Source organism: Somniosus microcephalus, chromosome 21 (genome assembly GCF_052327205.1).
Source record: "Somniosus microcephalus isolate GS21.2 chromosome 21, FLI_Smic_1.0, whole genome shotgun sequence".
Classification (NCBI taxonomy): Eukaryota; Metazoa; Chordata; class Chondrichthyes; order Squaliformes; family Somniosidae; genus Somniosus; species Somniosus microcephalus.
Window position 1 is genome coordinate 13,139,439 of NC_141007.1, and position 12,255 is coordinate 13,151,693.

The window sequence follows — 12,255 nt, forward strand, 5'->3', positions numbered from 1 at the left end:
ATGGTCGGACTGTTCTCTTTGGAACAGAGAAGGTTAAGAGGTGACCTAATCGAGGTTTTCAAGATGATGAGAGGTTTTGATAGAGCAGAGAGAGAAAAACGATTCCCTCTGGTGAGTGGGTCAATAACCAGAGGTCATGGATTCAAAATCATTGGCAAAAGATCCCGAGGGGAGATGAGGAGAAATATTTTTCACTCTGAGAGTTGTTGGGATCTGGAGCGCTCGACCTGGAAAGGTGGAGGAAGCTGATTCCATCAATCATTTTAAAAGGGAGTTGGACGGGTACTGGAGGATGAGGAACTCACAGGGTCACGGACAAAAAGCGGGGATGTGGGACTAGGCAGGACTGCTCTCTCAAAGAGCCAGCACACGCACAATGGGCCGAATGGCTTCCTTCTGTGCCGTAAGTTTCTATGTTCCTATGATATCAAAGACGCCTGCCAATTCATTATCCACCTCCAGTGCTGGGTGGGCGCTCATTAGAGAGGGCACCCAGAAGAAGCAGGCACAAGGCGTTGCTCCCTGACCCCCTCAGATCGGAGGAGGTGACAGGGGCAGGTAGTGAGTCCACGGCAGAGCCAGATAGGGAACTGCCCTTTTTAGTTTCAGGGCCCCATCGATCTGTTTATGAAGAGCAGACAGACAGCCCAGCAACCAGCCTGTGAGGCCTGCAGCAACAGTTGGATTCCTGTCCAGAGTCCAGGTGCCAGGCCCTGCCAGGGAGTGGGTCTGCACCTGGAGTTGCACTGGGCCTCTAGGGAAAAGCCCTGCATAGACAGGTGGGCTCAGGTCAGACACACTTCGGGTGCATTCCACCTGAATAGCGCCCAGGTGAGGGTGGGGGTCATAGAGTCATAGAGTTATACAGCATGGATAGAGGCCTTTCGGCCCATCGTGTCCGCGCCGGCCATCACGCCCTGTCTAATCTAATCCCATATTCCAGCATTTGGTCCATAGCCTTGTATGCTATGGCATTTCAAGTGCTCATCCAAATGCTTCTTGAATGTTGTGAGGGTTCCAGCCTCCACAACCCTTTCAGGCAGTGAGTTCCAGACTCCAACCACCCTCTGGGTGAAAAAGTTCTTTCTCAAATCCCCTCTAAACCTCCCGCCCTTTTCCTTGAATCTATGCCCCCTAGTTATTGACCCTTCTACTAAGGGAAAAAGCTCCTTAGTATCCATCCTATCTATGCCCCTCATAATTTTGTACACCTCAATCATGTCCCCCCTCAGCCTCCTCTGCTCCAAGGAAAACAAACCCAATCTGCCCAGTCTCTCTTCATAGCTGAAGTGCTCCAGCCCTGGTAGCATCCTGGTGAATCTCCTCTGCACCCTCTCCAAAGCTATCACATCCTTCCTGTAGTGTGGCGACCAGAACTGCACACAGTATTCCAGCTGTGGCCTAACCAGTGTTTTATACAGCTCCATCATAACCTCCTTGCTTTTATATTCTATGCCTCGGCTAATGAAGGCAAGTATCCCATATGCCTTTTTTTACCACCTTATCCACCTGTTCCGCCGCCTTCAGGGATCTGTGTACTTGCACACCCAGATCCCTCTGACCCTCCGTCTTGCCTAGGGTCTTACCATTCATTGTGTATTCCCTTGCCTTGTTAGTCCCCCCAAAGTGCATCACCTCGCACTTTTCCGGGTTAAATTCCATTTGCCACTGTTCCGCCCATCTGACCAACCCATCTATATCGTCCTGCAGACTGAGACTACCCTCCTCGCTATTTACCACCCTACCAATTTTTGTATCATCCGCGAACTTACTGATCATACCTTTTACATTCATGTCCAAGTCATTAATGTAGACCACAAACAGCAAGGGACCCAGCACCGATCCCTGTGGTACCCCACTGTCCACAGGCTTCCAGTCACAAAAACAACCTTTGACCATCACCCTCTGCCTTCTGCCACTAAGCCAGTTTTGTATCCAACGTGCCAAGGCACCCTGGATTCCATGGGCTTTTACCTTCTTGACCAGTCTCCTGTGTGGGACTTTATCGAAGGCCTTACTGAAATCCATGTATACCACATCCACTGCGTTACCCTCATCCACACACCTAGTCACCCCCTCAAAAAATTCAATCAAATTAGTCAGACATGATCTTCCCTTGACAAAGCCATGTTGACTATCCCTGATTAATCCTTGCCTCTCCAAGTGGAGACTAATTTTGTCCCTCAGAATTTTTTCCAATAATTTTCCCACCACTGATGTTAGGCTCACTGGCCTGTAGTTCCCCGGTTTTTCCCTACTCCCCTTCTTGAATAATGGTACTACATTAGCGGTTCTCCAGTCCTCTGGCACATCCCCTGTGGCCAGAGAGGTTCTGGATAGGGGAAGGTGTTCGACCCCACTTCCTCGCGGGCTGTTTAGTTCTGTTGTGCCCACTTGTACTTTCGAGCCTGTTCTGTTGAGCATATTGCTTGACTTTCCATGGCTTCCTCTCTCCTTGCCTGAGGGTGCTGACTTGTGCTGCAAGAGTGTCTCGCCCACATTGGGCGGTGGTCAGCACAGTACCTCAGCCCACTGGCCACCATTCACATGTGACTCTCGACAGGCTATTCGACTGTAGGGGCATCGTTGACCCTAATCATGTCCTCACCCAATGGCCGCACGTACACACTTTCCAGAAGGGTCCAGTTGGCTGTGATCAGGGGCACAATGTCCGGCTGAATTTTTGCTCCCCAGCCCCGGGGCTCTGAGGCAAATTGTCGGCCATCAACTGTCAACCCAGCTCAGATCAGCTAACTCAGCACAGACCAGGAGTCAGACATGGGACCTTCTGCTCTGACCAGGGTCACTAACCATTCACATTGATACTAAGTTCTCTGATAAACATTAACTGTGACCAAGAACAATCTCACGGGCACCTTCAGGGCTTTAGGACAATGAGTACTGAGTGTGTATGAAGATTGTGTGTGATGTGTGTTAACCTGTGTATTTCTATGATGTGTATGAATGTGTTTACGATGCATCTTTGTGTATTTTTGCATGATGTGTCTAAAATATGCAGGTGCCTGTATCATATCCATCTGTCATAAGGCATACACATGCACACAGATAGATACACGTGGGTGGTGCTTGGCTGTGTGTGACTGCATGTTCATGTGTGTTCTTGTTATATATGTGCATAGCAGTCTATTTGTGTGTATTGTATATTTGAGTGAGGTGTGTGTGTGTGTTTGTTTGTGAGCGTTTTAGTTTGTGTTTCTGTGCGCTTCTGTTAGTGTATATGTTGTGTGAGTTGTGTGTGAATTATGTGCACATGTTTGTGTGTGTGAGTTGTGTGTGTGTGTTGAAAGTGTTTGTGACTTATGTGTGTTTGTGTGTCTCTATGTCTGACTGTGTGTCTGTGTGTGTGTGAATGTGTGGGTCCGCATGTGTGTGTCTGTGTGTGTGAGTGTGTCTGTGTGTATGTCTGTGTGTGAGAGTGTGTCTGTGTAAAGTGTCTGTGTGTGTGTCTGTGTGTGAGAGTGTGTCTGTGTGAGTGTGTCTGTGTGTGTGTCTGTGTGCGCATCTATGTGTGTGTCTGTGTGTGTGTGAATGTGTGGGTCCGCATGTGTGTGTCTGTGTGTGTGAGTGTGTCTGTGTGTATGTCTGTGTGTGAGAGTGTGTCTGTGTGAAGTGTCTGTGTGTGTGTCTGTGTGTGAGAGTGTGTCTGTGTGAGTGTGTCTGTGTGTGTGTGTGTCTGTCTGTGTCTGCGTGAATGTGTGTGTGCCTGTGTGTGTGTGTGTGTGTGTGTGTGTGTGTGTGTGTGTGTCTGTGTCTGTGTGATTGTGTCGGTGTGTATGTCTGTGTGTGTGCTGTAAATGCCATCACTCTTGTTTCTGAAGGAAACGTTCAGTGTCTTTGTTTTCAGGCTAATGATTAGTTATATGTATAGAGTCTGACCTGACAAATTCGTTCCTCCCTGGTTTCCTGGTAAAGTGCCGTCAGGTAGTGAATGATCAGTTTGGCCGCCTCAGTCTTTCCTGAACCACTCTGTCCACTGAACAGAAACAAATGAGAAAATGAGCATCAGTCACAATCATTCCACACCAGCACCCAGTGTCCTGCAACCTCACTCAGAATCAGCCCGGAATCACCCCGGAATCACCCCGGAATCAGCCCAGAATCACCCCGGAATCAGCCCGGAATCACTCCAGAATCACCCCGAAATCAGCCCGGAATCAGCCCGGAATCACCCCGGAATCAGCCCGGAATCAGCCCGGAATCACTCTAGAATCACCCCGAATCACTCTAGAATCACCCCGGAATTACTCTAGAATCACCCCGAATCACCCTAGAGTCACCCCGGAATCAGCCCGGAATCACTCTAGAATCACCTCAGAATCACTCTAGAATCACCCCGAAATCAGCCTGGAATCACTCTAGAACCATCCCAGAATCACTCCAGAATCACCCTGAAATCAGCCCGGAATCACCCCGGAATCAGCCCGGAATAATCAGCCCGGAATCACTCTAGAATCACCCCGAAATCAGCCCGGAATCACTCCAGAATCACCCTGAAAGCACCCTAGAATCACCCCGAATCACCCTAGAATCACCCTAGAATCACCCCGGAATTACTCTAGAATCACCCCGAATCACTCTAGAATCACCTCGGAATCACTCTAGAATCACCCCGGAATTACTCTAGAATCACCCCAAATCACTCTAGAATCACCACGGAATTACTCTAGAATCATCCCGGAATCACTCTAGAATTATCCCGGAATCACTCTAGAATCACCCCGGAATTACTCTAGAATCACCCCGAATCACTCTAGAATCACCCCAGAATTACTCTAGAATCACCCCGAATCACCCTAGAATCACCCTGGAATCAGCCTGGAATCACTCTAGAATCACCTCAGAATCACTCATGAATCACCCCGAAATCAGCCCGGAATCACTCTAGAATCACTGCGGAATCACTCTAGAATCACCCCGGATTCACTCTAGAATCAGCCCGGAATCACTCTAGAATCATCCTGGAATTACACTAGAATCATCCCGGAATTACTCGAGAATCACCCTGGAATCACTCTAGAATCAGCCTGGAATCACTCTAGAATCAGCCGGGAATCAATCTAGAATTACTCCAGAATCACTCTAGAATCACCCGGAATCACTCTAGAATAAACCCGGAATCACTCTAGGGTCATCCCGGAATCACTCTAGAATAAGCCCGGAATCACTCTAGAATCAGCCCGGAATCACTCTAGAATCATCCTGGAATCACTCTAGAATCATCCCGGAATCACTCTAGAATCAGCCCAGAATCACCCTAGAATCAGCCCAGAATCTCTCTAGAATCACCCCGGAATCACTCCAGAATCAACCTGGATTCATTCTAGAATCAGCCCGGAATCATTCTAGAATCATCCCGGAATCACTCTAGAATCAGCCTGGAATCACCCTAGAATCACCCTGGAATCAGTCTAGAATCATCCCGGAATCACTCCAGAATCAACCTGGATTCACTCTAGAATCACCCCAGAATCACTCTAGAATCAGCCCGGAATCATTCTAGAATCAGCCTGGAATCACGGTAGAATCACCCTGGAATCAGTCTAGAATCATCCCGGAATCACTCTAGAATCATCCCGGAATTACTCTAGAATCAGCCCAGAATCACTCTAGAATCATCCCGGAATCACTCTAGAATCATGCCGGAATTACGCTAAAATCAACCCGGAATCACTCTAGAATCAGCCCGGAATCACTCTAGAATCAGCCTGGAATCACTCGAGAATCAGCCTGGAATCACTCTAGAATCACCCCGGAATCATTCTAGAATCAGCCTGGAATCACTGTAGAATCACCCTGGAATCACTGTAGAATCACCCTAGAATCACTCTAGAATCATCCCGGAATCACTCTAGAATCATCCCGGAATCACTCTAGAATTACCCTAGAATCACTCTAGAATCACCCCGGAATCACTGTAGAATCAGCCCGGAATTAGTCTAGAATCATCCCGGAATCATTCTAGAGTCACCCCGGAATTACTCTAGAATCACCCCGAATCACCCTAGAATAACCCTGGAATCAGCCCGGATTCGCTCTAGAATCAGCCCGGAATCACTCTAGAATTACCCCGGAATCACTCTAGAATCATCCCGGAATCAATCTAGAATCAGCCCGGATTCATTCTAGAATCACCCCGGAATCATTCTAGAATCAGCCCGGAATCATTCTAGAATCAGCCTGGAATCGTTCTAGAATCACCCCGGAATCATTCTAGAATCAGCCCGGAATCATTCTAGAATCAGCCCGGAATCACTCTAGAATCACCCCGGATTCATTCTAGAATCAGCCTGGAATCACTGTAGAATCGCCCTGGAATCACTCTAGAATCACCCTGGAATTACTCTAGAATCAGCCCGTAATCACTCTAGAATTACCCCGGAATCACTCTAGAATCATCCCGGAATCACTCTAGAATCAGCCCGGATTCATTCTAGAATCACCCCGGAATCATTCTAGAATCAGCCCAGAATCATTCTAGAATCAGCCTGGAATCACTCTAGAATCACTCCGGAATCATTCTAGAATCAGCCCGGAATCACTCTAGAATCATCCCGGAATCACTCTAGAATCAGCCCGGAATCACTCTAGAATCATCCTGGAATCACTCTAGAATCATCCCGGAATCACTCTAGAACCAGCCCGGAATCACCCTAGAATCAGCCCAGAATCTCTCTAGAATCAGCCCGGAATCACTCTAGAATCAGCCGGGAATCAATCTAGAATTACTCCGGAATCACTCTAGAATCACCCGGAATCACTCTGGAATAAACCCGGAATCACTCTAGGGTCATCCCGGAATCACTCTAGAATAAGCCCGGAATCACTCTAGAATCACCCCGGAATCACTCTAGAATCAGCCCAGAATCACTCCAGAATCAGCCCGGAATCACTCTAGAATCATCCCGGAATCACTCTAGAATCATCCCGGAATCACTCTAGAATCATCCCGGAATCACTCTAGAATCATCCCGGAATCACTCTAGAATCAGCCCGGAATCACTCTAGAATCAACCCGGAATCACCCTAGAATCAGCCCGGAATCTCTCTAGAATCAGCCCGGAATCACTCTAGAATCAGCCGGGAATCAATCTAGAATTACTCTGGAACCACTCTAGAATCACCCGGAATCACTCTAGAATAAGCCCGGAATCACTCTAGAATTACCCCGGAATCACTCTAGAATCAGCCCGGAATCATTCTAGAATCACTCCGGAATCATTCTAGAATCAGCCCAGAATCATTCTAGAATCAGCCTGGAATCACTCTAGAATCACCCCAGAATCACTCTAGAATCAGCCCGGAATCACTCTAGAATCATCCCGGAATCAGTCTAGAATCAGCCCGGAATCACTCTAGAATCATCCCGGAATCACTCTAGAATAAGCCCGGAATCACTCTAGGGTCATCCCGGAATCACTCTAGAATAAGCCCGGAATCACTCTAGAATTACCCCGGAATCATTCTAGAATCAGCCCGGAATCATTCTAGAATCAGCCTGGAATCACTCTAGAATCACCCCGGAATCATTCTAGAATCAGCCTGGAACCACTGTAGAATCACCCTGGAATCACTCTAGAATCAGCCCGGAATCACTCTAGAATCAGCCCGGAATCACTCTAGAATCATCCCGGAATCACTCTAGAATCAGCCCGGAATCACCCTAGAATCAGCCCGGAATCACTCTAGAATCAGCCCGGAATCACTCTAGAATCAGCCGGGAATCAATCTAGAATTACCCCAGAATCACTCTAGAATCACCCGGAATCACTCTAGAATAAGCCCGGAATCACTCTAGGGTCATCCCGGAATCACTCTAGAATAAGCCCGGAATCACTCTAGAATTACCCCGGAATCACTCTAGAATCAGCCCGGAATCATTCTAGAATCAGCCCGGAATCATTCTAGAATCAGCCTGGAATCACTGTAGAATCACCCTGGAATCACTCTAGAATCAGCCCGGAATCACTCTAGAATCAGCCCAGAATCACCCTAGAATCAGCCAGGAATCACTCTAGAATCATCCCGGAATCACTCTAGAATCATCCCGGAATTACTCTAAAATCACCCTGGAATCACTCTAGCATCACCCCGGAATCACTCTAGAATAAGCCCGGAATGACTCTAGAATTACCCCGGAATCACTCTACAATCACCCCGGAATCACTCTAGAATCAGCCCGGAATCATTCTAGAATCAGCCCGGAATCATTCTAGAATCAGCCCAGAATCACTCTAGAATCAGCCCGGAATCATCCTAGATTCAGCCTGGAATCACTCTAGAATTACCCCGGAATCACTCTAGAATCATCCCGGATTCATTCTAGAATCAGCCCGGAATCACTCTAGAATCACCCCGAGTCTCTCTAGAATCACCCCAGAATTACTCTAGAATCAGCCCGAATCACTCTAGAATCACCCCGGAATTACTCTAGAATCACCCCAGAATCACTCTAGAATCACCCTGGAATTACTCTAGAATCACTGCGGAATCACTCTAGAATCACCCCAGAATCACTCTAGAATCAGCCCGGAATCACTCTAGAATCATCCCGGAATTACTCTAGAATTATCCCGGAATTACTCTAGAATCACCCTGGAATCACAATAGAATCAGCCCGGAATCACTCTAGAATCATCCCGGAATTACTCTAGATTCATCCCGGAATCACTCTAGAATCATCCCGGAATTACTCTAAAATCACCCTGGAATCGCTCGAGAATAAGCCCGGAATCACTCTAGAATTAACCCGGAATCACTCCAGAATCAGCCTGGAATCATTCTAGAATCAGCCCTGAATCATTCTAGAATCAGCCTGGAATCATTCTAGAATCAGCCTGGAATCACTCTAGAATCACCCTGGAATCATTCTAGAATCAGCCCGGAATCATTCTAGAATCAGCCCGGAATCATTCTAGAATCAGCCCGGAATCACTCTAGAATCAGCCCGGAATCACTCTAGAATCAGCCCGGAATCACTCTAGAATCAGCCCAGAATCATTCTAGAATCAGCCCGGAATCATTCTAGAATCAGCCTGGAATCACTCTAGAATCACCCCAGAAAAAGTCCGGAATCACTCCAGCGTCAGCCAGCATAGTGTGCAGGAGTGACAGACATGTGGCGCTGAGAGATTGCTCCACCTACCTGACTATGATGCACTGCTCCCTCTGGCTGCTCTGGCCCAGTGTGTACGCAGCATCAGCAATAGCAAAGATGTGTCTGTGGGTCAGAAAACATCTGTTATCAACTCACTCCTGATCCACACACACACTGAGAACCTCACACAGTGGCTCTGGGATGTCCCAACTCTTCATCTTGCTGCCAAAGAGTTTATGGTTCTGTTGTTTAATTAAACCAGTCAAAGAAATGTTCATACTGCCACACAGGTAAGGTGCTACATACCCAACTCTATTCCAGGATCTCAATCCCTGCCACTCAGAGCCTGGCAGAGCAGGGCCTTGTGGACCATGAATCTACAGGTGGTTACCATCAACGACAGGCTATCGTGCAGACCATGGGAAGCTTCATACTCATTGCCAGTACCACTCTGATTCTGGCAGTCAGGAGGCAAGTGTTTTCTCAAGAGGGCTGGTCCCAACAATTCTCCAACTACCTGATACAAAGAGGTGATGAACCAAACCACCTAGCTTTTCCAATCATCTTCATTTCTTTCTCTGAACTTTGTGTTTATCAAGGTGAACAATGTTAGTGCTGGAGAATGGGACACTTTCCAATTCAGGCACCAAGTGTCAGCATCAAACAAGCTAAGTTCAAGGCAGATACAGAGTAAAGCTCCCTCTACACTGTCCCACCAAACACTCCCAGGGCAGGTACAGCACGGGTTAGATACAGAGTAAAGCTCCCTCTACACTGTCCCATTAAACACTCCCAGGGCAGGTACAGCACGGGTTAGATACAGAGTGAAGCTCCCTCTACACTGTCCCATCAAACACTCCCATGGCAGTAACAGCATGGGTTAGATACAGAGTGAAGCTCCCCCTACACTGTCCCATCAATCACTCCCAGGGCAGGTACAGCACGGGTTAGATACAGAGTAAAGCTCCCTCTACACTGTCCCATCAAACACCCCCAGGGCAGGTACAGCACTGGTTAGATACAGAGTAAAGCTTCCTCTACACTGTCCCATCAAACACCCCCAGGGCAGGTACAGCACTGGTTAGATACAGAGTAAAGCTTCCTCTACACTGTCCCATCAAACACCCCCAGGGCAGGTACAGCACTGGTTAGATACAGAGTAAAGCAGAGGGGCAGCACGGTGGCATAGTGGTTAGCACTGTTGCCTCACAGCGCCAGAGACCCGGGTTCGAATCCGGCCTCGGGCGACTGTCTGTGTGGAGTTTGCACATTCTCCCCGTGTTTGCGTGGGTTTTCTCCGGGTACTCCGGTTTCCTCCCACAGTCCAAAGATGTGCGGGTTAGGTTGATTGGCTATGATAAATTGACCCTTAGTGTTAGGGGGATTAAATACGTGGGGTTACAGGGATAGGGTGGGACATGTGTTGGTGTAGGGGTTACGGGGATCGGGTGGGATATGTGTCAGTGCAGGCTCGATGGGCCGAAATGGCCTCTATCTGCACTGTGGGGTTTCTGTGATTTCTGTGAAAGCTTCCTCTACACTGTCCCATCAAACACTCCCAGGGCAGGTACAGCACTGGTTAGATACAGAGTAAAGCTTCCTCTACATTGTCCCATCAAACACTCCCAGGGCAGGTACAGCACGGGTTAGATACAGAGTAAAGCTCCCTCTACACTGTCCCATCAAACACCCCCAGGGCAGGTACAGCACTGGTTAGATACAGAGTAAAGCTTCCTCTACACTGCCCCATCAAACACTCACAGGGCAGTAACAGCATGGGTTAGATACAGAGTAAAGCTCCCTCTACACTGCCCCATCAAACACTCACAGGGCAGTAACAGCACAGGTTAGATACAGAGTAAAGCTTCCTCTACACTGCCCCATCAAACACTCACAGGGCAGTAACAGCATGGGTTAGATACAGAGTAAAGCTCCCTCTACACTGTCCTGTTGAATACTCCTAAGTCAAGTAGAGCATGGGTTTTATTGGACTGAACATGATAGGTATGGTAAGATGATTTCTTCTGTTTATTTCTGTGGTAATTTACTTGTAGTTGAACTACCGAAACAGATGAAACATTCAGCGTTGTAGGGGGTAATATTTCTGACACAGACAAGTAGCTGATGGTGCCAGTCGCTGGAAGGGCATTGCTTTCATTTTAGACCAGTTGATTCTTGACCCAAGCCTAACATTTTGTTGGGCAGACTGCTGAGAGACAGATACCATTCATTATCAGCAAAAAAGGTCTTTCCCTGGGAATGACATTACGTAGCATCATCATATGAACGCTTAAAACATTTATATCAATTTCCTCTCTCCAGTGAAAACCTGGTTAAAATAAATGGGCGGAGTAAAAAAAGGAGACAGATAAATGTGATACAAACATGTTAGGCGATAATATCGTGCAACGTCATTTCCAGACTCCGCTCATCAGAGTGTCGGCAGTGTGAGTCCTGGTCCCGTGACCCCGCCATCGATGCCATCACTATTTTGCCCGTCGTTGCGTTGAAGAGTCCTGGGGCCACAGCATGTCCTTGAAGAACATCTGACTTGGTGTGAACCTCAGCGGTTCGTTGAGTTCCAACATGAACACAATTAGTGGTTTGACTGTACAACTGAAAAACTTGTAGATCCTTTCCTGGCCCACCCAAGGCAGACAACAGCCACAAGGCCTCGCAGTCAATAGAATCAAAAGCCTCTTCAACTCTTGTTATTTTTCTGCCGGAAAGCTAACTTAACACCTGAATCTTAATTTATTTTTCTGTGCACGTACTGAGTTGTTTTGACCGATATTTTTGACAACACAAACTTAAACTTACTTATTATTTATTATATTTCCTTCATCTCCATATTAAGACAGGGTCATTATCTTGCTTTATTTTGGTGATCTTTTCCAAGTAGTGATATTTCTTCCAACGTTCTTGTACTGGAATATTTGAGTTGGGAGGTCATTGACGTATCTTTCTGTCTGACAGGAGTCGGTGAGACTAGCTTTCCCAACATTTTGTTTGGCCACTTCTCTACAGATTTACACACTCCATCAATGGAGGACCAAACCTTTTACCATTTCTAGCAGCTAAATGGCTTGTTTGCTGCTTTAGACGTGTGGGTTTGTATATGTAATGGCCCAGAAATTCGG